Below are 23,457 nucleotides of genomic sequence, written 5' to 3'. Positions count from 1 at the left end.
TGATGATCAGAACATTCTGCTCCTGAAGGATAGAAAAGACAGCTTGATTGAAATAAAGTCTGTTTATATTGACGCTCTCTCTCTCCCTATATATACATACATGCGTACACACACACACACAGGTATGTCATGCATTTCTTCAGATTTGTTTCAACCATTTACCATTTATTGGAGAATCCCTACTTTTCAAGTGACTGCAAATGAAGTCATCTCTGGCACTTTTTGTGCAAAGTAAGAGACACACATGACACCTTTTTATAAAAGTCATCGGTTTCTTTGTTACTGTGTACTTTCAAAGCGTGGGGCTTTCACACGTCAGGTAAACCTGATTACCACTACACAACAAAAGCAGATGCAGCTTTCTTATCTATGTCGTGATAGAACAGTTGTGAATTGAGTAGAAGAAGGGCCCTGATGTGATACTTATTACATGCAGCCTGTAAGATAGTCAAACATGCAGGCTAGGAAGGAAGATGCAAATATCAATGTATTAGAAAAACACCTAAAGGCGAGTGATATGCTTTCATTCATGCATGGCTAGGAAAAATCGCCATACTGTTGCAAACATTCTTACACCACCAACTGGAAATAAATGATTCTGACATTAAACGTAAAGGTGACAATGCATTTGTATCATCACCTTGAGAAGGATCATCTTGGAATTGAGCCGAGGGCCTCTGCACTCAAAGCCAGAAACACTCCACTAAAATAAGATTCCTGTTGGTGCCAACAATTCTCCATGTTAATGCTTGTTCTAGGTGAGCAGTGAACCGATTGCAGGGCTCTTTTGAAAGCAAGGTCTGAGAACCAACAGATACATCCACACGCTGATTACTTTAGTGTTTTGAGAGAATTCCCTTTCTTGGAACGAGATTGCATGAAATAATCTTCAGGGCTTGGACAATTCCATGGCAAAACGGCACCTATCAACATTGTAGCCAACACAATATAACAACTGTTTCTGCCCGGTTTCGAACCGGGGACCTTTCGCGTGTGAGGCGAACGTGATAACCACTACACTACAGAAACAGATACCTACAGTTGATTTTTCTGTAATGAAACTGCTGCGAACTGGCTATTCCATGGGCCTCTGGCTTTAGATTTCTTTCATGCAACCTGCCCGACATCCCTAGCTGAACGCTCGTACATGCCATGCAAGACCAGATGTTTGGTATTAGCTCAGACTGGGCAGGGCTGAAGCATGAGACTCTAGCAAAGAATTATCCACTACTGCAAAGAAAAAATTGATGTTGGTTTTGAAACGCAAACTTCAAAACAACTTGAAAAGAGTACCAAGAAAAGGGCTCGTCCGGGATTTGAACCCGGGACCTCTCGCACCCAAAGTGAGAATCATACCCCTAGACCAACGAGCCCTCAAAATCCTCTTACCTCTCAAAAGCTAATAACGGCTCTAAGCCCGCAATGAAGATCATGCTGGTATCTTTATGATGCTTGGTCTGTGAATACGCATGAAAGTCAGTCTCAACTTACCCTTTCTCAAACGATAGCACTATCATTTACAAGTGTCTCCTTTTATTCCGTCCCAGCTTTGGACACGTCTTACAGGAAGTCAGCCCTTATTTATATATTTCTGCAGTGGCTGAAGCTTAATGAGAAAGAGTAACAAGTTGTTCATAACAGCATAAGAAACACATTGTGCATTTTCTCTCAAATACTCCTTCACTTTGTGCCAAAAGAAATACCAAGGTGAATACCTAGGCCACAGATTCAAGCTAAAGATCTTCCTGCTGAATGCAAGGCGCAATAAAAACTGCATATCGCTGGACTAAAGCATTCCTTGCATAGCCTCTAACATCATAACATAACTGAGCTGCTAGCAGCAAGCTAACCAATACCTTTCTGAAATGAGAATGACATGTGCTTATCTGCTCAATCAGTGCTCAATTGGCTCGATCAGGCGAGATTTAGAAAAGGTGGAAAGGGTCCAAGTGGATGCCCCTTCCTTTTTAGGGTGGGTCCTGCTGACTATCATAGGATTGCTTGTAAAAGTGGCCAGGGTCAGAGGAAAAGCTGCCAACACTTCTTAGCGTTCTCTATAGATGCAGCCATTTTCTGTGACTGTAATTTCGGCCTTTTCCCAGAAATCTCTATTCTGCCTATGCAAATTAACAAAAGCAGTGCTTATTCCTCACTTGCTCAAATGTCCTTCCTGTCCAGAAAGCTCTGATTAAGCATGCTTATTTTCTTTTTCTGGGATATTTTAAATTGTTTCGCTGTCCAGTCTGTGGCAGTAGAAAGCTGCTTATGATGCCAGGTTTTGATGAATCCCCAAGGTACAAGTACAGAGGAATATATCAGTCTCTAGGATATGGAACTTTTAGCTAACACATCACAATATGTGATGCTTGCCAAGAAAACACTACATTCTGGAGCGCTGATGATCAGAACATTCTGCTCCTGAAGGATAGAAAAGACAGCTTGATTGAAATAAAGTCTGTTTATATTGACGCTCTCTCTCTCCCTATATATACATACATGCGTACACACACACACACAGGTATGTCATGCATTTCTTCAGATTTGTTTCAACCATTTACCATTTATTGGAGAATCCCTACTTTTCAAGTGACTGCAAATGAAGTCATCTCTGGCACTTTTTGTGCAAAGTAAGAGACACACATGACACCTTTTTATAAAAGTCATCGGTTTCTTTGTTACTGTGTACTTTCAAAGCATGGGGCTTTAACACGTCAGGTAAACCTGATTACCACTACACAACAAAAGCAGATGCAGCTTTCATATCTATGTCGTGATAGAACAGTTGTGAATTGAGTAGAAGAAGGGCCCTGATGTGATACTTATTACATGCAGCCTGTAAGATAGTCAAACATGCAGGCTAGGAAGGAAGATGCAAATATCAATGTATTAGAAAAACACCTAAAGGCGAGTGATATGCTTTCATTCATGCATGGCTAGGAAAAATCGCCATACTGTTGCAAACATTCTTACACCACCAACTGGAAATAAATGATTCTGACATTAAACGTAAAGGTGACAATGCATTTGTATCATCACCTTGAGAAGGATCATCTTGGAATTGAGCCGAGGGCCTCTGCACTCAAAGCCAGAAACACTCCACTAAAATAAGATTCCTGTTGGTGCCAACAATTCTCCATGTTAATGCTTGTTCTAGGTGAGCAGTGAACCGATTGCAGGGCTCTTTTGAAAGCAAGGTCTGAGAACCAACAGATACATCCACACGCCGATTACTTTAGTGTTTTGAGAGAATTCCCTTTCTTGGAACGAGATTGCATGAAATAATCTTCAGGGCTTGGACAATTCCATGGCAAAACGGCACCTATCAACATTGTAGCCAACACAATATAACAACTGTTTCTGCCCGGTTTCGAACCGGGGACCTTTCGCGTGTGAGGCGAACGTGATAACCACTACACTACAGAAACAGATACCTACAGTTGATTTTTCTGTAATGAAACTGCTGCGAACTGGCTATTCCATGGGCCTCTGGCTTTAGATTTCTTTTATGCAACCTGCCCGACATCCCTAGCTGAACGCTCGTACATGCCATGCAAGACCAGATGTTTGGTATTAGCTCAGACTGGGCAGGGCTGAAGCATGAGACTCTAGCAAAGAATTATCCACTACTGCAAAGAAAAAATTGATGTTGGTTTTGAAACGCAAACTTCAAAACAACTTGAAAAGAGTACCAAGAAAAGGGCTCGTCCGGGATTTGAACCCGGGACCTCTCGCACCCAAAGTGAGAATCATACCCCTAGACCAACGAGCCCTCAAAATCCTCTTACCTCTCAAAAGCTAATAACGGCTCTAAGCCCGCAATGAAGATCATGCTGGTATCTTTATGATGCTTGGTCTGTGAATACGCATGAAAGTCAGTCTCAACTTACCCTTTCTCAAACGATAGCACTATCATTTACAAGTGTCTCCTTTTATTCCGTCCCAGCTTTGGACACGTCTTACAGGAAGTCAGCCCTTATTTATATATTTCTGCAGTGGCTGAAGCTTAATGAGAAAGAGTAACAAGTTGTTCATAACAGCATAAGAAACACATTGTGCATTTTCTCTCAAATACTCCTTCACTTTGTGCCAAAAGAAATACCAAGGTGAATACCTAGGCCACAGATTCAAGCTAAAGATCTTCCTGCTGAATGCAAGGCGCAATAAAAACTGCATATCGCTGGACTAAAGCATTCCTTGCATAGCCTCTAACATCATAACATAACTGAGCTGCTAGCAGCAAGCTAACCAATACCTTTCTGAAATGAGAATGACATGTGCTTATCTGCTCAATCAGTGCTCAATTGGCTCGATCAGGCGAGATTTAGAAAAGGTGGAAAGGGTCCAAGTGGATGCCCCTTCCTTTTTAGGGTGGGTCCTGCTGACTATCATAGGATTGCTTGTAAAAGTGGCCAGGGTCAGAGGAAAAGCTGCCAACACTTCTTAGCATTCTCTATAGATGCAGCCATTTTCTGTGACTGTAATTTCGGCCTTTTCCCAGAAGTCTCTATTCTGCCTATGCAAATTAACAAAAGCAGTGCTTATTCCTCACTTGCTCAAATGTCCTTCCTGTCCAGAAAGCTCTGATTAAGCATGCTTATTTTCTTTTTCTGGGATATTTTAAATTGGTTCGCTGTCCAGTCTGTGGCAGTAGAAAGCTGCTTTTGATGCCAGGTTTTGATGAATCCCCAAGGTACAAGTACAGAGGAATATATCAGTCTCTAGGATATGGAACTTTTAGCTAACACATCACAATATGTGATGCTTGCCAAGAAAACACTACATTCTGGAGCGCTGATGATCAGAACATTCTGCTCCTGAAGGATAGAAAAGACAGCTTGATTGAAATAAAGTCTGTTTATATTGACGCTCTCTCTCTCCCTATATATACATACATGCGTACACACACACACACAGGTATGTCATGCATTTCTTCAGATTTGTTTCAACCATTTACCATTTATTGGAGAATCCCTACTTTTCAAGTGACTGCAAATGAAGTCATCTCTGGCACTTTTTGTGCAAAGTAAGAGACACACATGACACCTTTTTATAAAAGTCATCGGTTTCTTTGTTACTGTGTACTTTCAAAGCATGGGGCTTTCACACGTCAGGTAAACCTGATTACCACTACACAACAAACGCAGATGCAGCTTTCTTATCTATGTCGTGATAGAACAGTTGTGAATTGAGTAGAAGAAGGGCCCTGATGTGATACTTATTACATGCAGCCTGTAAGATAGTCAAACATGCAGGCTAGGAAGGAAGATGCAAATATCAATGTATTAGAAAAACACCTAAAGGCGAGTGATATGCTTTCATTCATGCATGGCTAGGAAAAATCGCCATACTGTTGCAAACATTCTTACACCACCAACTGGAAATAAATGATTCTGACATTAAACGTAAAGGTGACAATGCATTTGTATCATCACCTTGAGAAGGATCATCTTGGAATTGAGCCGAGGGCCTCTGCACTCAAAGCCAGAAACACTCCACTAAAATAAGATTCCTGTTGGTGCCAACAATTCTCCATGTTAATGCTTGTTCTAGGTGAGCAGTGAACCGATTGCAGGGCTCTTTTGAAAGCAAGGTCTGAGAACCAACAGATACATCCACACGCCGATTACTTTAGTGTTTTGAGAGAATTCCCTTTCTTGGAACGAGATTGCATGAAATAATCTTCAGGGCTTGGACAATTCCATGGCAAAACGGCACCTATCAACATTGTAGCCAACACAATATAACAACTGTTTCTGCCCGGTTTCGAACCGGGGACCTTTCGCGTGTGAGGCGAACGTGATAACCACTACACTACAGAAACAGATACCTACAGTTGATTTTTCTGTAATGAAACTGCTCCGAACTGGCTATTCCATGGGCCTCTGGCTTTAGATTTCTTTCATGCAACCTGCCCGACATCCCTAGCTGAACGCTCGTACATGCCATGCAAGACCAGATGTTTGGTATTAGCTCAGACTGGGCAGGGCTGAAGCATGAGACTCTAGCAAAGAATTATCCACTACTGCAAAGAAAAAATTGATGTTGGTTTTGAAACGCAAACTTCAAAACAACTTGAAAAGAGTACCAAGAAAAGGGCTCGTCTGGGATTTGAACCCGGGACCTCTCGCACCCAAAGCGAGAATCATACCCCTAGACCAACGAGCCCTCAAAATCCTCTTACCTCTCAAAAGCTAATACCGGCTCTAAGCCCGCAATGAAGATCATGCTGGTATCTTTATGATGCTTGGTCTGTGAATACGCATGAAAGTCAGTCTCAACTTACCCTTTCTCAAACGATAGCACTATCATTTACAAGTGTCTCCTTTTATTCCGTCCCAGCTTTGGACACGTCTTACAGGAAGTCAGCCCTTATTTATATATTTCTGCAGTGGCTGAAGCTTAATGAGAAAGAGTAACAAGTTGTTCATAACAACATAAGAAACACATTGTGCATTTTCTCTCAAATACTCCTTCACTTTGTGCCAAAAGAAATACCAAGGTGAATACCTAGGCCACAGATTCAAGCTAAAGATCTTCCTGCTGAATGCAAGGCGCAATAAAAACTGCATATCGCTGGACTAAAGCATTCCTTGCATAGCCTCTAACATCATAACATAACTGAGCTGCTAGCAGCAAGCTAACCAATACCTTTCTGAAATGAGAATGACATGTGCTTATCTGCTCAATAAGTGCTCAATCAGGCTCGATCAGGCGAGATTTAGAAAAGGTGGAAAGGGTCCAAGTGGATGCCCCTTCCTTTTTAGGGTGGGTCCTGCTCACTATCATAGGATTGCTTGTAAAAGTGGCCAGGGTCAGAGGAAAAGCTGCCAACACTTCTTAGCGTTCTCTATAGATGCAGCCATTTTCTGTGACTGTAATTTCGGCCTTTTCCCAGAAGTCTCTATTCTGCCTATGCAAATTAACAAAAGCAGTGCTTATTCCTCACTTGCTCAAATGTCCTTCCTGTCCAGAAAGCTCTGATTAAGCATGCTTATTTTCTTTTTCTGGGATATTTTAAATTGTTTCGCTGTCCAGTCTGTGGCAGTAGAAAGCTGCTTATGATGCCAGGTTTTGATGAATCCCCAAGGTACAAGTACAGAGGAATATATCAGTCTCTAGGATATGGAACTTTTAGCTAACACATCACAATATGTGATGCTTGCCAAGAAAACACTACATTCTGGAGCGCTGATGATCAGAACATTCTGCTCCTGAAGGATAGAAAAGACAGCTTGATTGAAATAAAGTCTGTTTATATTGACGCTCTCTCTCTCCCTATATATACATACATGCGTACACACACACACACAGGTATGTCATGCATTTCTTCAGATTTGTTTCAACCATTTACCATTTATTGGAGAATCCCTACTTTTCAAGTGACTGCAAATGAAGTCATCTCTGGCACTTTTTGTGCAAAGTAAGAGACACACATGACACCTTTTTATAAAAGTCATCGGTTTCTTTGTTACTGTGTACTTTCAAAGCATGGGGCTTTCACACGTCAGGTAAACCTGATTACCACTACACAACAAAAGCAGATGCAGCTTTCTTATCTATGTCGTGATAGAACAGTTGTGAATTGAGTAGAAGAAGGGCCCTGATGTGATACTTATTACATGCAGCCTGTAAGATAGTCAAACATGCAGGCTAGGAAGGAAGATGCAAATATCAATGTATTAGAAAAACACCTAAAGGCGAGTGATATGCTTTCATTCATGCATGGCTAGGAAAAATCGCCATACTGTTGCAAACATTCTTACACCACCAACTGGAAATAAATGATTCTGACATTAAACGTAAAGGTGACAATGCATTTGTATCATCACCTTGAGAAGGATCATCTTGGAATTGAGCCGAGGGCCTCTGCACTCAAAGCCAGAAACACTCCACTAAAATAAGATTCCTGTTGGTGCCAACAATTCTCCATGTTAATGCTTGTTCTAGGTGAGCAGTGAACCGATTGCAGGGCTCTTTTGAAAGCAAGGTCTGAGAACCAACAGATACATCCACACGCCGATTACTTTAGTGTTTTGAGAGAATTCCCTTTCTTGGAACGAGATTGCATGAAATAATCTTCAGGGCTTGGACAATTCCATGGCAAAACGGCACCTATCAACATTGTAGCCAACACAATATAACAACTGTTTCTGCCCGGTTTCGAACCGGGGACCTTTCGCGTGTGAGGCAAACGTGATAACCACTACACTACAGAAACAAATACCTACAGTTGATTTTTCTGTAATGAAACTGCTCCGAACTGGCTATTCCATGGGCCTCTGGCTTTAGATTTCTTTCATGCAACCTGCCCGACATCCCTAGCTGAACGCTCGTACATGCCATGCAAGGCCAGATGTTTGGTATTAGCTCAGACTGGGCAGGGCTGAAGCATGAGACTCTAGCAAAGAATTATCCACTACTGCAAAGAAAAAATTGATGTTGGTTTTGAAACGCAAACTTCAAAACAACTTGAAAAGAGTACCAAGAAAAGGGCTCGTCCGGGATTTGAACCCGGGACCTCTCGCACCCAAAGCGAGAATCATACCCCTAGACCAACGAGCCCTCAAAATCCTCTTACCTCTCAAAAGCTAATACCGGCTCTAAGCCCGCAATGAAGATCATGCTGGAATCTTTATGATGCTTGGTCTGTGAATACGCATGAAAGTCAGTCTCAACTTACCCTTTCTCAAACGATAGCACTATCATTTACAAGTGTCTCCTTTTATTCCGTCCCAGCTTTGGACACGTCTTACAGGAAGTCAGCCCTTATTTATATATTTCTTCAGTGGCTGAAGCTTAATGAGAAAGAGTAACAAGTTGTTCATAACAACATAAGAAACACATTGTGCATTTTCTCTCAAATACTCCTTCACTTTGTGCCAAAAGAAATACCAAGGTGAATACCTAGGCCACAGATTCAAGCTAAAGATCTTCCTGCTGAATGCAAGGCGCAATAAAAACTGCATATCGCTGGACTAAAGCATTCCTTGCATAGCCTCTAACATCATAACATAACTGAGCTGCTAGCAGCAAGCTAACCAATACCTTTCTGAAATGAGAATGACATGTGCTTATCTGCTCAATCAGTGCTCAATCAGGCGAGATTTAGAAAAGGTGGAAAGGGTCCAAGTGGATGCCCCTTCCTTTTTAGGTTGGGTCCTGCTGACTATCATAGGATTGCTTGTAAAAGTGGTCAGGGTCAGAGGAAAAGCTGCCAACACTTCTTAGCGTTCTCTATAGATGCAGCCATTTTCTGTGACTGTAATTTCGGCCTTTTCCCAGAAGTCTCTATTCTGCCTATGCAAATTAACAAAAGCAGTGCTTATTCCTCACTTGCTCAAATGTCCTTCCTGTCCAGAAAGCTCTGATTAAGCATGCTTATTTTCTTTTTCTGGGATATTTTAAATTGTTTCGCTGTCCAGTCTGTGGCAGTAGAAAGCTGCTTATGATGCCAGGTTTTGATGAATCCCCAAGGTACAAGTACAGAGGAATATATCAGTCTCTAGGATATGGAACTTTTAGCTAACACATCACAATATGTGATGCTTGCCAAGAAAACACTACATTCTGGAGCGCTGATGATCAGAACATTCTGCTCCTGAAGGATAGAAAAGACAGCTTGATTGAAATAAAGTCTGTTTATATTGACGCTCTCTCTCTCCCTATATATACATACATGCGTACACACACACACACAGGTATGTCATGCATTTCTTCAGATTTGTTTCAACCATTTACCATTTATTGGAGAATCCCTACTTTTCAAGTGACTGCAAATGAAGTCATCTCTGGCACTTTTTGTGCAAAGTAAGAGACACACATGACACCTTTTTATAAAAGTCATCGGTTTCTTTGTTACTGTGTACTTTCAAAGCATGGGGCTTTCACACGTCAGGTAAACCTGATTACCACTACACAACAAAAGCAGATGCAGCTTTCTTATCTATGTCGTGATAGAACAGTTGTGAATTGAGTAGAAGAAGGGCCCTGATGTGATACTTATTACATGCAGCCTGTAAGATAGTCAAACATGCAGGCTAGGAAGGAAGATGCAAATATCAATGTATTAGAAAAACACCTAAAGGCGAGTGATATGCTTTCATTCATGCATGGCTAGGAAAAATCGCCATACTGTTGCAAACATTCTTACACCACCAACTGGAAATAAATGATTCTGACATTAAACGTAAAGGTGACAATGCATTTGTATCATCACCTTGAGAAGGATCATCTTGGAATTGAGCCGAGGGCCTCTGCACTCAAAGCCAGAAACACTCCACTAAAATAAGATTCCTGTTGGTGCCAACAATTCTCCATGTTAATGCTTGTTCTAGGTGAGCAGTGAACCGATTGCAGGGCTCTTTTGAAAGCAAGGTCTGAGAACCAACAGATACATCCACACGCCGATTACTTTAGTGTTTTGAGAGAATTCCCTTTCTTGGAACGAGATTGCATGAAATAATCTTCAGGGCTTGGACAATTCCATGGCAAAACGGCACCTATCAACATTGTAGCCAACACAATATAACAACTGTTTCTGGCCGGTTTCGAACCGGGGACCTTTCGCGTGTGAGGCAAACGTGATAACCACTACACTACAGAAACAGATACCTACAGTTGATTTTTCTGTAATGAAACTGCTCCGAACTGGCTATTCCATGGGCCTCTGGCTTTAGATTTCTTTCATGCAACCTGCCCGACATCCCTAGCTGAACGCTCGTACATGCCATGCAAGACCAGATGTTTGGTATTAGCTCAGACTGGGCAGGGCTGAAGCATGAGACTCTAGCAAAGAATTATCCACTACTGCAAAGAAAAAATTGATGTTGGTTTTGAAACGCAAACTTCAAAACAACTTGAAAAGAGTACCAAGAAAAGGGCTCGTCCGGGATTTGAACCCGGGACCTCTCGCACCCAAAGCGAGAATCATACCCCTAGACCAACGAGCCCTCAAAATCTTCTTACCTCTCAAAAGCTAATACCGGCTCTAAGCCCGCAATGAAGATCATGCTGGAATCTTTATGATGCTTGGTCTGTGAATACGCATGAAAGTCAGTCTCAACTTACCCTTTCTCAAACGATAGCACTATCATTTACAAGTGTCTCCTTTTATTCCGTCCCAGCTTTGGACACGTCTTACAGGAAGTCAGCCCTTATTTATATATTTCTTCAGTGGCTGAAGCTTAATGAGAAAGAGTAACAAGTTGTTCATAACAACATAAGAAACACATTGTGCATTTTCTCTCAAATACTCCTTCACTTTGTGCCAAAAGAAATACCAAGGTGAATACCTAGGCCACAGATTCAAGCTAAAGATCTTCCTGCTGAATGCAAGGCGCAATAAAAACTGCATATCGCTGGACTAAAGCATTCCTTGCATAGCCTCTAACATCATAACATAACTGAGCTGCTAGCAGCAAGCTAACCAATACCTTTCTGAAATGAGAATGACATGTGCTTATCTGCTCAATCAGTGCTCAATCAGGCGAGATTTAGAAAAGGTGGAAAGGGTCCAAGTGGATGCCCCTTCCTTTTTAGGGTGGGTCCTGCTGACTATCATAGGATTGCTTGTAAAAGTGGTCAGGGTCAGAGGAAAAGCTGCCAACACTTCTTAGCGTTCTCTATAGATGCAGCCATTTTCTGTGACTGTAATTTCGGCCTTTTCCCAGAAGTCTCTATTCTGCCTATGCAAATTAACAAAAGCAGTGCTTATTCCTCACTTGCTCAAATGTCCTTCCTGTCCAGAAAGCTCTGATTAAGCATGCTTATTTTCTTTTTCTGGGATATTTTAAATTGTTTCGCTGTCCAGTCTGTGGCAGTAGAAAGCTGCTTATGATGCCAGGTTTTGATGAATCCCCAAGGTACAAGTACAGAGGAATATATCTGTCTCTAGGATATGGAACTTGTAGCTAACACATCACAATATGTGATGCTTGCCAAGAAAACACTACATTCTGGAGCGCTGATGATCAGAACATTCTGCTCCTGAAGGATAGAAAAGACAGCTTGATTGAAATAAAGTCTGTTTATATTGACGCTCTCTCTCTCCCTATATATACATACATGCATACACACACACACACAGGTATGTCATGCATTTCTTCAGATTTGTTTCAACCATTTACCATTTATTGGAGAATCCCTACTTTTCAAGTGACTGCAAATGAAGTCATCTCTGGCACTTTTTGAGCAAAGTAAGAGACACACATGACACCTTTTTATAAAAGTCATTGGTTTCTTTGTTACTGTGTACTTTCAAAGCATGGGGCTTTCACACGTCAGGTAAACCTGATTACCACTACACAACAAAAGCAGATGCAGCTTTCTTATCTATGTCGTGATAGAACAGTTGTGAATTGAGTAGAAGAAGGGCCCTGATGTGATACTTATTACATGCAGCCTGTAAGATAGTCAAACATGCAGGCTAGGAAGGAAGATGCAAATATCAATGTATTAGAAAAACACCTAAAGGCGAGTGATATGCTTTCATTCATGCATGGCTAGGAAAAATCGCCATACTGTTGCAAACATTCTTACACCACCAACTGGAAATAAATGATTCTGACATTAAACGTAAAGGTGACAATGCATTTGTATCATCACCTTGAGAAGGATCATCTTGGAATTGAGCCGAGGGCCTCTGCACTCAAAGCCAGAAACACTCCACTAAAATAAGATTCCTGTTGGTGCCAACAATTCTCCATGTTAATGCTTGTTCTAGGTGAGCAGTGAACCGATTGCAGGGCTCTTTTGAAAGCAAGGTCTGAGAACCAACAGATACATCCACACGCCGATTACTTTAGTGTTTTGAGAGAATTCCCTTTCTTGGAACGAGATTGCATGAAATAATCTTCAGGGCTTGGACAATTCCATGGCAAAACGGCACCTATCAACATTGTAGCCAACACAATATAACAACTGTTTCTGCCCGGTTTCGAACCGGGGACCTTTCGCGTGTGAGGCGAACGTGATAACCACTACACTACAGAAACAGATACCTACAGTTGATTTTTCTGTAATGAAACTGCTCCGAACTGGCTATTCCATGGGCCTCTGGCTTTAGATTTCTTTCATGCAACCTGCCCGACATCCCTAGCTGAACGCTCGTACATGCCATGCAAGACCAGATGTTTGGTATTAGCTCAGATTGGGCAGGGCTGAAGCATGAGACTCTAGCAAAGAATTATCCACTACTGCAAAGAAAAAATTGATGTTGGTTTTGAAACGCAAACTTCAAAACAACTTGAAAAGAGTACCAAGAAAAGGGCTCGTCCGGGATTTGAACCCGGGACCTCTCGCACCCAAAGCGAGAATCATACCCCTAGACCAACGAGCCCTCAAAATCCTCTTACCGCTCAAAAGCTAATACCGGCTCTAAGCCCGCAATGAAGATCATGCTGGTATCTTTATGATGCTTGGTCTGTGAATACGCATGAAAGTCAGTCTCAACTTACCCTTTCTCAAACGATAGCACTATCATTTACAAGTGTCTCCTTTTATTCCGTCCCAGCTTTGGACACGTCTTACAGGAAGTCAGCCCTTATTTATATATTTCTGCAGTGGCTGAAGCTTAATGAGAAAGAGTAACAAGTTGTTCATAATAACATAAGAAACACATTGTGCATTTTCTCTCAAATACTCCTTCACTTTGTGCCAAAAGAAATACCAAGGTGAATACCTAGGCCACAGATTCAAGCTAAAGATCTTCCTGGTGAAGGCAAGGCGCAATAAAAACTGCATATCGCTGGACTAAAGCATTCCTTGCATAGCCTCTAACATCATAACATAACTGAGCTGCTAGCAGCAAGCTAACCAATACCTTTCTGAAATGAGAATGACATGTGCTTATCTGCTCAATCAGTGCTCAATCAGGCGAGATTTAGAAAAGGTGGAAAGGGTCCAAGTGGATGCCCCTTCCTTTTTAGGGTGGGTCCTGCTGACTATCATAGGATTGCTTGTAAAAGTGGTCAGGGTCAGAGGAAAAGCTGCCAACACTTCTTAGCGTTCTCTATAGATGCAGCCATTTTCTGTGACTGTAATTTCGGCCTTTTCCCAGAAGTCTCTATTCTGCCTATGCAAATTAACAAAAGCAGTGCTTATTCCTCACTTGCTCAAAGGTCCTTCCTGTCCAGAAAGCTCTGATTAAGCATGCTTATTTTCTTTTTCTGGGATATTTTAAATTGTTTCGCTGTCCAGTCTGTGGCAGTAGAAAGCTGCTTATGATGCCAGGTTTTGATGAATCCCCAAGGTACAAGTACAGAGGAATATATCAGTCTCTAGGATATGGAACTTTTAGCTAACACATCACAATATGTGATGCTTGCCAAGAAAACACTACATTCTGGAGCGCTGATGATCAGAACATTCTGCTCCTGAAGGATAGAAAAGACAGCTTGATTGAAATAAAGTCTGTTTATATTGACGCTCTCTCTCTCCCTATATATACATACATGCGTACACACACACACACAGGTATGTCATGCATTTCTTCAGATTTGTTTCAACCATTTACCATTTATTGGAGAATCCCTACTTTTCAAGTGACTGCAAATGAAGTCATCTCTGGCACTTTTTGTGCAAAGTAAGAGACACACATGACACCTTTTTATAAAAGTCATCGGTTTCTTTGTTACTGTGTACTTTCAAAGCATGGGGCTTTCACACGTCAGGTAAACCTGATTACCACTACACAACAAAAGCAGATGCAGCTTTCTTATCTATGTCGTGATAGAACAGTTGTGAATTGAGTAGAAGAAGGGCCCTGATGTGATACTTATTACATGCAGCCTGTAAGATAGTCAAACATGCAGGCTAAGAAGGAAGATGCAAATATCAATGTATTAGAAAAACACCTAAAGGCGAGTGATATGCTTTCATTCATGCATGGCTAGGAAAAATCGCCATACTGTTGCAAACATTCTTACACCACCAACTGGAAATAAATGATTCTGACATTAAACGTAAAGGTGACAATGCATTTGTATCATCACCTTGAGAAGGATCATCTTGGAATTGAGCCGAGGGCCTCTGCACTCAAAGCCAGAAACACTCCACTAAAATAAGATTCCTGTTGGTGCCAACAATTCTCCATGTTAATGCTTGTTCTAGGTGAGCAGTGAACCGATTGCAGGGCTCTTTTGAAAGCAAGGTCTGAGAACCAACAGATACATCCACACGCCGATTACTTTAGTGTTTTGAGAGAATTCCCTTTCTTGGAACGAGATTGCATGAAATAATCTTCAGGGCTTGGACAATTCCATGGCAAAACGGCACCTATCAACATTGTAGCCAACACAATATAACAACTGTTTCTGCCCGGTTTCGAACCGGGGACCTTTCGCGTGTGAGGCGAACGTGATATCCACTACACTACAGAAACAGATACCTACAGTTGATTTTTCTGTAATGAAACTGCTCCGAACTGGCTATTCCATGGGCCTCTGGCTTTAGATTTCTTTCATGCAACCTGCCCGACATCCCTAGCTGAACGCTCGTACATGCCATGCAAGACCAGATGTTTGGTATTAGCTCAGACTGGGCAGGGCTGAAGCATGAGACTCTAGCAAAGAATTATCCACTACTGCAAAGAAAAAATTGATGTTGGTTTTGAAACGCAAACTTCAAAACAACTTGAAAAGAGTACCAAGAAAAGGGCTCGTCCGGGATTTGAACCCGGGACCTCTCGCACCCAAAGCGAGAATCATACCCCTAGACCAACGAGCCCTCAAAATCTTCTTACCTCTCAAAAGCTAATACCGGCTCTAAGCCCGCAATGAAGATCATGCTGGAATCTTTATGATGCTTGGTCTGTGAATACGCATGAAAGTCAGTCTCAACTTACCCTTTCTCAAACGATAGCACTATCATTTACAAGTGTCTCCTTTTATTCCGTCCCAGCTTTGGACACGTCTTACAGGAAGTCAGCCCTTATTTATATATTTCTTCAGTGGCTGAAGCTTAATGAGAAAGAGTAACAAGTTGTTCATAACAACATAAGAAACACATTGTGCATTTTCTCTCAAATACTCCTTCACTTTGTGCCAAAAGAAATACCAAGGTGAATACCTAGGCCACAGATTCAAGCTAAAGATCTTCCTGCTGAATGCAAGGCGCAATAAAAACTGCATATCGCTGGACTAAAGCATTCCTTGCATAGCCTCTAACATCATAACATAACTGAGCTGCTAGCAGCAAGCTAACCAATACCTTTCTGAAATGAGAATGACATGTGCTTATCTGCTCAATCAGTGCTCAATCAGGCGAGATTTAGAAAAGGTGGAAAGGGTCCAAGTGGATGCCCCTTCCTTTTTAGGGTGGGTCCTGCTGACTATCATAGGATTGCTTGTAAAAGTGGTCAGGGTCAGAGGAAAAGCTGCCAACACTTCTTAGCGTTCTCTATAGATGCAGCCATTTTCTGTGACTGTAATTTCGGCCTTTTCCCAGAAGTCTCTATTCTGCCTATGCAAATTAACAAAAGCAGTGCTTATTCCTCACTTGCTCAAATGTCCTTCCTGTCCAGAAAGCTCTGATTAAGCATGCTTATTTTCTTTTTCTGGGATATTTTAAATTGTTTCGCTGTCCAGTCTGTGGCAGTAGAAAGCTGCTTATGATGCCAGGTTTTGATGAATCCCCAAGGTACAAGTACAGAGGAATATATCTGTCTCTAGGATATGGAACTTGTAGCTAACACATCACAATATGTGATGCTTGCCAAGAAAACACTACATTCTGGAGCGCTGATGATCAGAACATTCTGCTCCTGAAGGATAGAAAAGACAGCTTGATTGAAATAAAGTCTGTTTATATTGACGCTCTCTCTCTCCCTATATATACATACATGCGTACACACACACACACAGGTATGTCATGCATTTCTTCAGATTTGTTTCAACCATTTACCATTTATTGGAGAATCCCTACTTTTCAAGTGACTGCAAATGAAGTCATCTCTGGCACTTTTTGTGCAAAGTAAGAGACACACATGACACCTTTTTATAAAAGTCATCGGTTTCTTTGTTACTGTGTACTTTCAAAGCATGGGGCTTTCACACGTCAGGTAAACCTGATTACCACTACACAACAAAAGCAGATGCAGCTTTCTTATCTATGTCGTGATAGAACAGTTGTGAATTGAGTAGAAGAAGGGCCCTGATGTGATACTTATTACATGCAGCCTGTAAGATAGTCAAACATGCAGGCTAGGAAGGAAGATGCAAATATCAATGTATTAGAAAAACACCTAAAGGCGAGTGATATGCTTTCATTCATGCATGGCTAGGAAAAATCGCCATACTGTTGCAAACATTCTTACACCACCAACTGGAAATAAATGATTCTGACATTAAACGTAAAGGTGACAATGCATTTGTATCATCACCTTGAGAAGGATCATCTTGGAATTGAGCCGAGGGCCTCTGCACTCAAAGCCAGAAACACTCCACTAAAATAAGATTCCTGTTGGTGCCAACAATTCTCCATGTTAATGCTTGTTCTAGGTGAGCAGTGAACCGATTGCAGGGCTCTTTTGAAAGCAAGGTCTGAGAACCAACAGATACATCCACACGCCGATTACTTCAGTGTTTTGAGAGAATTCCCTTTCTTGGAACGAGATTGCATGAAATAATCTTCAGGGCTTGGACAATTCCATGGCAAAACGGCACCTATCAACATTGTAGCCAACACAATATAACAACTGTTTCTGGCCGGTTTCGAACCGGGGACCTTTCGCGTGTGAGGCAAACGTGATAACCACTACACTACAGAAACAGATACCTACAGTTGATTTTTCTGTAATGAAACTGCTCCGAACTGGCTATTCCATGGGCCTCTGGCTTTAGATTTCTTTCATGCAACCTGCCCGACATCCCTAGCTGAACGCTCGTACATGCCATGCAAGACCAGATGTTTGGTATTAGCTCAGACTGGGCAGGGCTGAAGCATGAGACTCTAGCAAAGAATTATCCACTACTGCAAAGAAAAAATTGATGTTGGTTTTGAAACGCAAACTTCAAAACAACTTGAAAAGAGTACCAAGAAAAGGGCTCGTCCGGGATTTGAACCCGGGACCTCTCGCACCCAAAGCGAGAATCATACCCCTAGACCAACGAGCCCTCAAAATCTTCTTACCTCTCAAAAGCTAATACCGGCTCTAAGCCCGCAATGAAGATCATGCTGGAATCTTTATGATGCTTGGTCTGTGAATACGCATGAAAGTCAGTCTCAACTTACCCTTTCTCAAACGATAGCACTATCATTTACAAGTGTCTCCTTTTATTCCGTCCCAGCTTTGGACACGTCTTACAGGAAGTCAGCCCTTATTTATATATTTCTTCAGTGGCTGAAGCTTAATGAGAAAGAGTAACAAGTTGTTCATAACAACATAAGAAACACATTGTGCATTTTCTCTCAAATACTCCTTCACTTTGTGCCAAAAGAAATACCAAGGTGAATACCTAGGCCACAGATTCAAGCTAAAGATCTTCCTGCTGAATGCAAGGCGCAATAAAAACTGCATATCGCTGGACTAAAGCATTCCTTGCATAGCCTCTAACATCATAACATAACTGAGCTGCTAGCAGCAAGCTAACCAATACCTTTCTGAAATGAGAATGACATGTGCTTATCTGCTCAATCAGTGCTCAATCAGGCGAGATTTAGAAAAGGTGGAAAGGGTCCAAGTGGATGCCCCTTCCTTTTTAGGGTGGGTCCTGCTGACTATCATAGGATTGCTTGTAAAAGTGGTCAGGGTCAGAGGAAAAGCTGCCAACACTTCTTAGCGTTCTCTATAGATGCAGCCATTTTCTGTGACTGTAATTTCGGCCTTTTCCCAGAAGTCTCTATTCTGCCTATGCAAATTAACAAAAGCAGTGCTTATTCCTCACTTGCTCAAATGTCCTTCCTGTCCAGAAAGCTCTGATTAAGCATGCTTATTTTCTTTTTCTGGGATATTTTAAATTGTTTCGCTGTCCAGTCTGTGGCAGTAGAAAGCTGCTTATGATGCCAGGTTTTGATGAATCCCCAAGGTACAAGTACAGAGGAATATATCTGTCTCTAGGATATGGAACTTGTAGCTAACACATCACAATATGTGATGCTTGCCAAGAAAACACTACATTCTGGAGCGCTGATGATCAGAACATTCTGCTCCTGAAGGATAGAAAAGACAGCTTGATTGAAATAAAGTCTGTTTATATTGACGCTCTCTCTCTCCCTATATATACATACATGCATACACACACACACACAGGTATGTCATGCATTTCTTCAGATTTGTTTCAACCATTTACCATTTATTGGAGAATCCCTACTTTTCAAGTGACTGCAAATGAAGTCATCTCTGGCACTTTTTGAGCAAAGTAAGAGACACACATGACACCTTTTTATAAAAGTCATTGGTTTCTTTGTTACTGTGTACTTTCAAAGCATGGGGCTTTCACACGTCAGGTAAACCTGATTACCACTACACAACAAAAGCAGATGCAGCTTTCTTATCTATGTCGTGATAGAACAGTTGTGAATTGAGTAGAAGAAGGGCCCTGATGTGATACTTATTACATGCAGCCTGTAAGATAGTCAAACATGCAGGCTAGGAAGGAAGATGCAAATATCAATGTATTAGAAAAACACCTAAAGGCGAGTGATATGCTTTCATTCATGCATGGCTAGGAAAAATCGCCATACTGTTGCAAACATTCTTACACCACCAACTGGAAATAAATGATTCTGACATTAAACGTAAAGGTGACAATGCATTTGTATCATCACCTTGAGAAGGATCATCTTGGAATTGAGCCGAGGGCCTCTGCACTCAAAGCCAGAAACACTCCACTAAAATAAGATTCCTGTTGGTGCCAACAATTCTCCATGTTAATGCTTGTTCTAGGTGAGCAGTGAACCGATTGCAGGGCTCTTTTGAAAGCAAGGTCTGAGAACCAACAGATACATCCACACGCCGATTACTTTAGTGTTTTGAGAGAATTCCCTTTCTTGGAACGAGATTGCATGAAATAATCTTCAGGGCTTGGACAATTCCATGGCAAAACGGCACCTATCAACATTGTAGCCAACACAATATAACAACTGTTTCTGCCCGGTTTCGAACCGGGGACCTTTCGCGTGTGAGGCGAACGTGATAACCACTACACTACAGAAACAGATACCTACAGTTGATTTTTCTGTAATGAAACTGCTCCGAACTGGCTATTCCATGGGCCTCTGGCTTTAGATTTCTTTCATGCAACCTGCCCGACATCCCTAGCTGAACGCTCGTACATGCCATGCAAGACCAGATGTTTGGTATTAGCTCAGATTGGGCAGGGCTGAAGCATGAGACTCTAGCAAAGAATTATCCACTACTGCAAAGAAAAAATTGATGTTGGTTTTGAAACGCAAACTTCAAAACAACTTGAAAAGAGTACCAAGAAAAGGGCTCGTCCGGGATTTGAACCCGGGACCTCTCGCACCCAAAGCGAGAATCATACCCCTAGACCAACGAGCCCTCAAAATCCTCTTACCGCTCAAAAGCTAATACCGGCTCTAAGCCCGCAATGAAGATCATGCTGGTATCTTTATGATGCTTGGTCTGTGAATACGCATGAAAGTCAGTCTCAACTTACCCTTTCTCAAACGATAGCACTATCATTTACAAGTGTCTCCTTTTATTCCGTCCCAGCTTTGGACACGTCTTACAGGAAGTCAGCCCTTATTTATATATTTCTGCAGTGGCTGAAGCTTAATGAGAAAGAGTAACAAGTTGTTCATAATAACATAAGAAACACATTGTGCATTTTCTCTCAAATACTCCTTCACTTTGTGCCAAAAGAAATACCAAGGTGAATACCTAGGCCACAGATTCAAGCTAAAGATCTTCCTGGTGAAGGCAAGGCGCAATAAAAACTGCATATCGCTGGACTAAAGCATTCCTTGCATAGCCTCTAACATCATAACATAACTGAGCTGCTAGCAGCAAGCTAACCAATACCTTTCTGAAATGCGAATGACATGTGCTTATCTGCTCAATCAGTGCTCAATCAGGCGAGATTTAGAAAAGGTGGAAAGGGTCCAAGTGGATGCCCCTTCCTTTTTAGGGTGGGTCCTGCTGACTATCATAGGATTGCTTGTAAAAGTGGTCAGGGTCAGAGGAAAAGCTGCCAACACTTCTTAGCGTTCTCTATAGATGCAGCCATTTTCTGTGACTGTAATTTCGGCCTTTTCCCAGAAGTCTCTATTCTGCCTATGCAAATTAACAAAAGCAGTGCTTATTCCTCACTTGCTCAAAGGTCCTTCCTGTCCAGAAAGCTCTGATTAAGCATGCTTATTTTCTTTTTCTGGGATATTTTAAATTGTTTCGCTGTCCAGTCTGTGGCAGTAGAAAGCTGCTTATGATGCCAGGTTTTGATGAATCCCCAAGGTACAAGTACAGAGGAATATATCAATCTCTAGGATATGGAACTTTTAGCTAACACATCACAATATGTGATGCTTGCCAAGAAAACACTACATTCTGGAGCGCTGATGATCAGAACATTCTGCTCCTGAAGGATAGAAAAGACAGCTTGATTGAAATAAAGTCTGTTTATATTGACGCTCTCTCTCTCCCTATATATACATACATGCGTACACACACACACACAGGTATGTCATGCATTTCTTCAGATTTGTTTCAACCATTTACCATTTATTGGAGAATCCCTACTTTTCAAGTGACTGCAAATGAAGTCATCTCTGGCACTTTTTGTGCAAAGTAAGAGACACACATGTCACCTTTTTATAAAAGTCATCGGTTTCTTTGTTACTGTGTACTTTCAAAGCGTGGGGCTTTCACACGTCAGGTAAACCTGATTACCACTACACAACAAAAGCAGATGCAGCTTTCTTATCTATGTCGTGATAGAACAGTTGTGAATTGAGTAGAAGAAGGGCCCTGATGTGATACTTATTACATGCAGCCTGTAAGATAGTCAAACATGCAGGCTAGGAAGGAAGATGCAAATATCAATGTATTAGAAAAACACCTAAAGGCGAGTGATATGCTTTCATTCATGCATGGCTAGGAAAAATCGCCATACTGTTGCAAACATTCTTACACCACCAACTGGAAATAAATGATTCTGACATTAAACGTAAAGGTGACAATGCATTTGTATCATCACCTTGAGAAGGATCATCTTGGAATTGAGCCGAGGGCCTCTGCACTCAAAGCCAGAAACACTCCACTAAAATAAGATTCCTGTTGGTGCCAACAATTCTCCATGTTAATGCTTGTTCTAGGTGAGCAGTGAACCGATTGCAGGGCTCTTTTGAAAGCAAGGTCTGAGAACCAACAGATACATCCACACGCTGATTACTTTAGTGTTTTGAGAGAATTCCCTTTCTTGGAACGAGATTGCATGAAATAATCTTCAGGGCTTGGACAATTCCATGGCAAAACGGCACCTATCAACATTGTAGCCAACACAATATAACAACTGTTTCTGCCCGGTTTCGAACCGGGGACCTTTCGCGTGTGAGGCGAACGTGATAACCACTACACTACAGAAACAGATACCTACAGTTGATTTTTCTGTAATGAAACTGCTCCGAACTGGCTATTCCATGGGCCTCTGGCTTTAGATTTCTTTCATGCAACCTGCCCGACATCCCTAGCTGAACGCTCGTACATGCCATGCAAGACCAGATGTTTGGTATTAGCTCAGACTGGGCAGGGCTGAAGCATGAGACTCTAGCAAAGAATTATCCACTACTGCAAAGAAAAAATTGATGTTGGATTTGAAACGCAAACTTCAAAACAACTTGAAAAGAGTACCAAGAAAAGGGCTCGTCCGGGATTTGAACCCGGGACCTCTCGCACCCAAAGTGAGAATCATACCCCTAGACCAACGAGCCCTCAAAATCCTCTTACCTCTCAAAAGCTAATAACGGCTCTAAGCCCGCAATGAAGATCATGCTGGTATCTTTATGATGCTTGGTCTGTGAATACGCATGAAAGTCAGTCTCAACTTACCCTTTCTCAAACGATAGCACTATCATTTACAAGTGTCTCCTTTTATTCCGTCCCAGCTTTGGACACGTCTTACAGGAAGTCAGCCCTTATTTATATATTTCTGCAGTGGCTGAAGCTTAATGAGAAAGAGTAACAAGTTGTTCATAACAGCATAAGAAACACATTGTGCATTTTCTCTCAAATACTCCTTCACTTTGTGCCAAAAGAAATACCAAGGTGAATACCTAGGCCACAGATTCAAGCTAAAGACCTTCCTGCTGAATGCAAGGCGCAATAAAAACTGCATATCGCTGGACTAAAGCATTCCTTGCATAGCCTCTAACATCATAACATAACTGAGCTGCTAGCAGCAAGCTAACCAATACCTTTCTGAAATGAGAATGACATGTGCTTATCTGCTCAATCAGTGCTCAATTGGCTCGATCAGGCGAGATTTAGAAAAGGTGGAAAGGGTC

The 23,457-nt window shown here is 41.7% G+C and overlaps 14 non-coding genes across 14 annotated transcripts; all 14 read right to left on the bottom strand.

Moving 5' to 3' along the window:
- Positions 1-956: 956 nt before the first annotated feature.
- TRNAV-CAC (transfer RNA valine (anticodon CAC)) lies at positions 957-1,029 on the bottom strand. The gene has a single exon. It is a non-coding gene; the product is annotated as a tRNA-Val (tRNA).
- Positions 1,030-3,352: 2,323 nt separating this feature from the next.
- On the bottom strand, positions 3,353-3,425 carry TRNAV-CAC (transfer RNA valine (anticodon CAC)). Its single transcript has one exon. It is a non-coding gene; the product is annotated as a tRNA-Val (tRNA).
- A 2,323-nt stretch (positions 3,426-5,748) lies between these two features.
- TRNAV-CAC (transfer RNA valine (anticodon CAC)) lies at positions 5,749-5,821 on the bottom strand. Its single transcript has one exon. It is a non-coding gene; the product is annotated as a tRNA-Val (tRNA).
- A 2,324-nt stretch (positions 5,822-8,145) lies between these two features.
- On the bottom strand, positions 8,146-8,218 carry TRNAV-CAC (transfer RNA valine (anticodon CAC)). Its single transcript has one exon. It is a non-coding gene; the product is annotated as a tRNA-Val (tRNA).
- Positions 8,219-8,490: 272 nt separating this feature from the next.
- TRNAP-UGG (transfer RNA proline (anticodon UGG)) lies at positions 8,491-8,562 on the bottom strand. Its single transcript has one exon. It is a non-coding gene; the product is annotated as a tRNA-Pro (tRNA).
- A 2,315-nt stretch (positions 8,563-10,877) lies between these two features.
- TRNAP-UGG (transfer RNA proline (anticodon UGG)) lies at positions 10,878-10,949 on the bottom strand. The gene has a single exon. It is a non-coding gene; the product is annotated as a tRNA-Pro (tRNA).
- Positions 10,950-12,919: 1,970 nt separating this feature from the next.
- Positions 12,920-12,992, bottom strand: TRNAV-CAC (transfer RNA valine (anticodon CAC)). The gene has a single exon. It is a non-coding gene; the product is annotated as a tRNA-Val (tRNA).
- Positions 12,993-13,264: 272 nt separating this feature from the next.
- Positions 13,265-13,336, bottom strand: TRNAP-UGG (transfer RNA proline (anticodon UGG)). The gene has a single exon. It is a non-coding gene; the product is annotated as a tRNA-Pro (tRNA).
- A 1,970-nt stretch (positions 13,337-15,306) lies between these two features.
- Positions 15,307-15,379, bottom strand: TRNAV-CAC (transfer RNA valine (anticodon CAC)). The gene has a single exon. It is a non-coding gene; the product is annotated as a tRNA-Val (tRNA).
- Positions 15,380-15,651: 272 nt separating this feature from the next.
- Positions 15,652-15,723, bottom strand: TRNAP-UGG (transfer RNA proline (anticodon UGG)). The gene has a single exon. It is a non-coding gene; the product is annotated as a tRNA-Pro (tRNA).
- A 2,315-nt stretch (positions 15,724-18,038) lies between these two features.
- On the bottom strand, positions 18,039-18,110 carry TRNAP-UGG (transfer RNA proline (anticodon UGG)). The gene has a single exon. It is a non-coding gene; the product is annotated as a tRNA-Pro (tRNA).
- A 1,970-nt stretch (positions 18,111-20,080) lies between these two features.
- On the bottom strand, positions 20,081-20,153 carry TRNAV-CAC (transfer RNA valine (anticodon CAC)). Its single transcript has one exon. It is a non-coding gene; the product is annotated as a tRNA-Val (tRNA).
- Positions 20,154-20,425: 272 nt separating this feature from the next.
- TRNAP-UGG (transfer RNA proline (anticodon UGG)) lies at positions 20,426-20,497 on the bottom strand. The gene has a single exon. It is a non-coding gene; the product is annotated as a tRNA-Pro (tRNA).
- Positions 20,498-22,467: 1,970 nt separating this feature from the next.
- On the bottom strand, positions 22,468-22,540 carry TRNAV-CAC (transfer RNA valine (anticodon CAC)). The gene has a single exon. It is a non-coding gene; the product is annotated as a tRNA-Val (tRNA).
- Between the last annotated feature and the right edge of the window lie 917 nt (positions 22,541-23,457).

This window comes from Triturus cristatus, chromosome 8 (assembly GCF_964204655.1).
Source record: "Triturus cristatus chromosome 8, aTriCri1.1, whole genome shotgun sequence".
Taxonomy (NCBI): domain Eukaryota; kingdom Metazoa; phylum Chordata; class Amphibia; order Caudata; family Salamandridae; genus Triturus; species Triturus cristatus.
The sequence above is the reverse complement of the archived record's forward strand: the minus strand, read 5'-3'. Positions and strand labels throughout refer to the sequence as shown.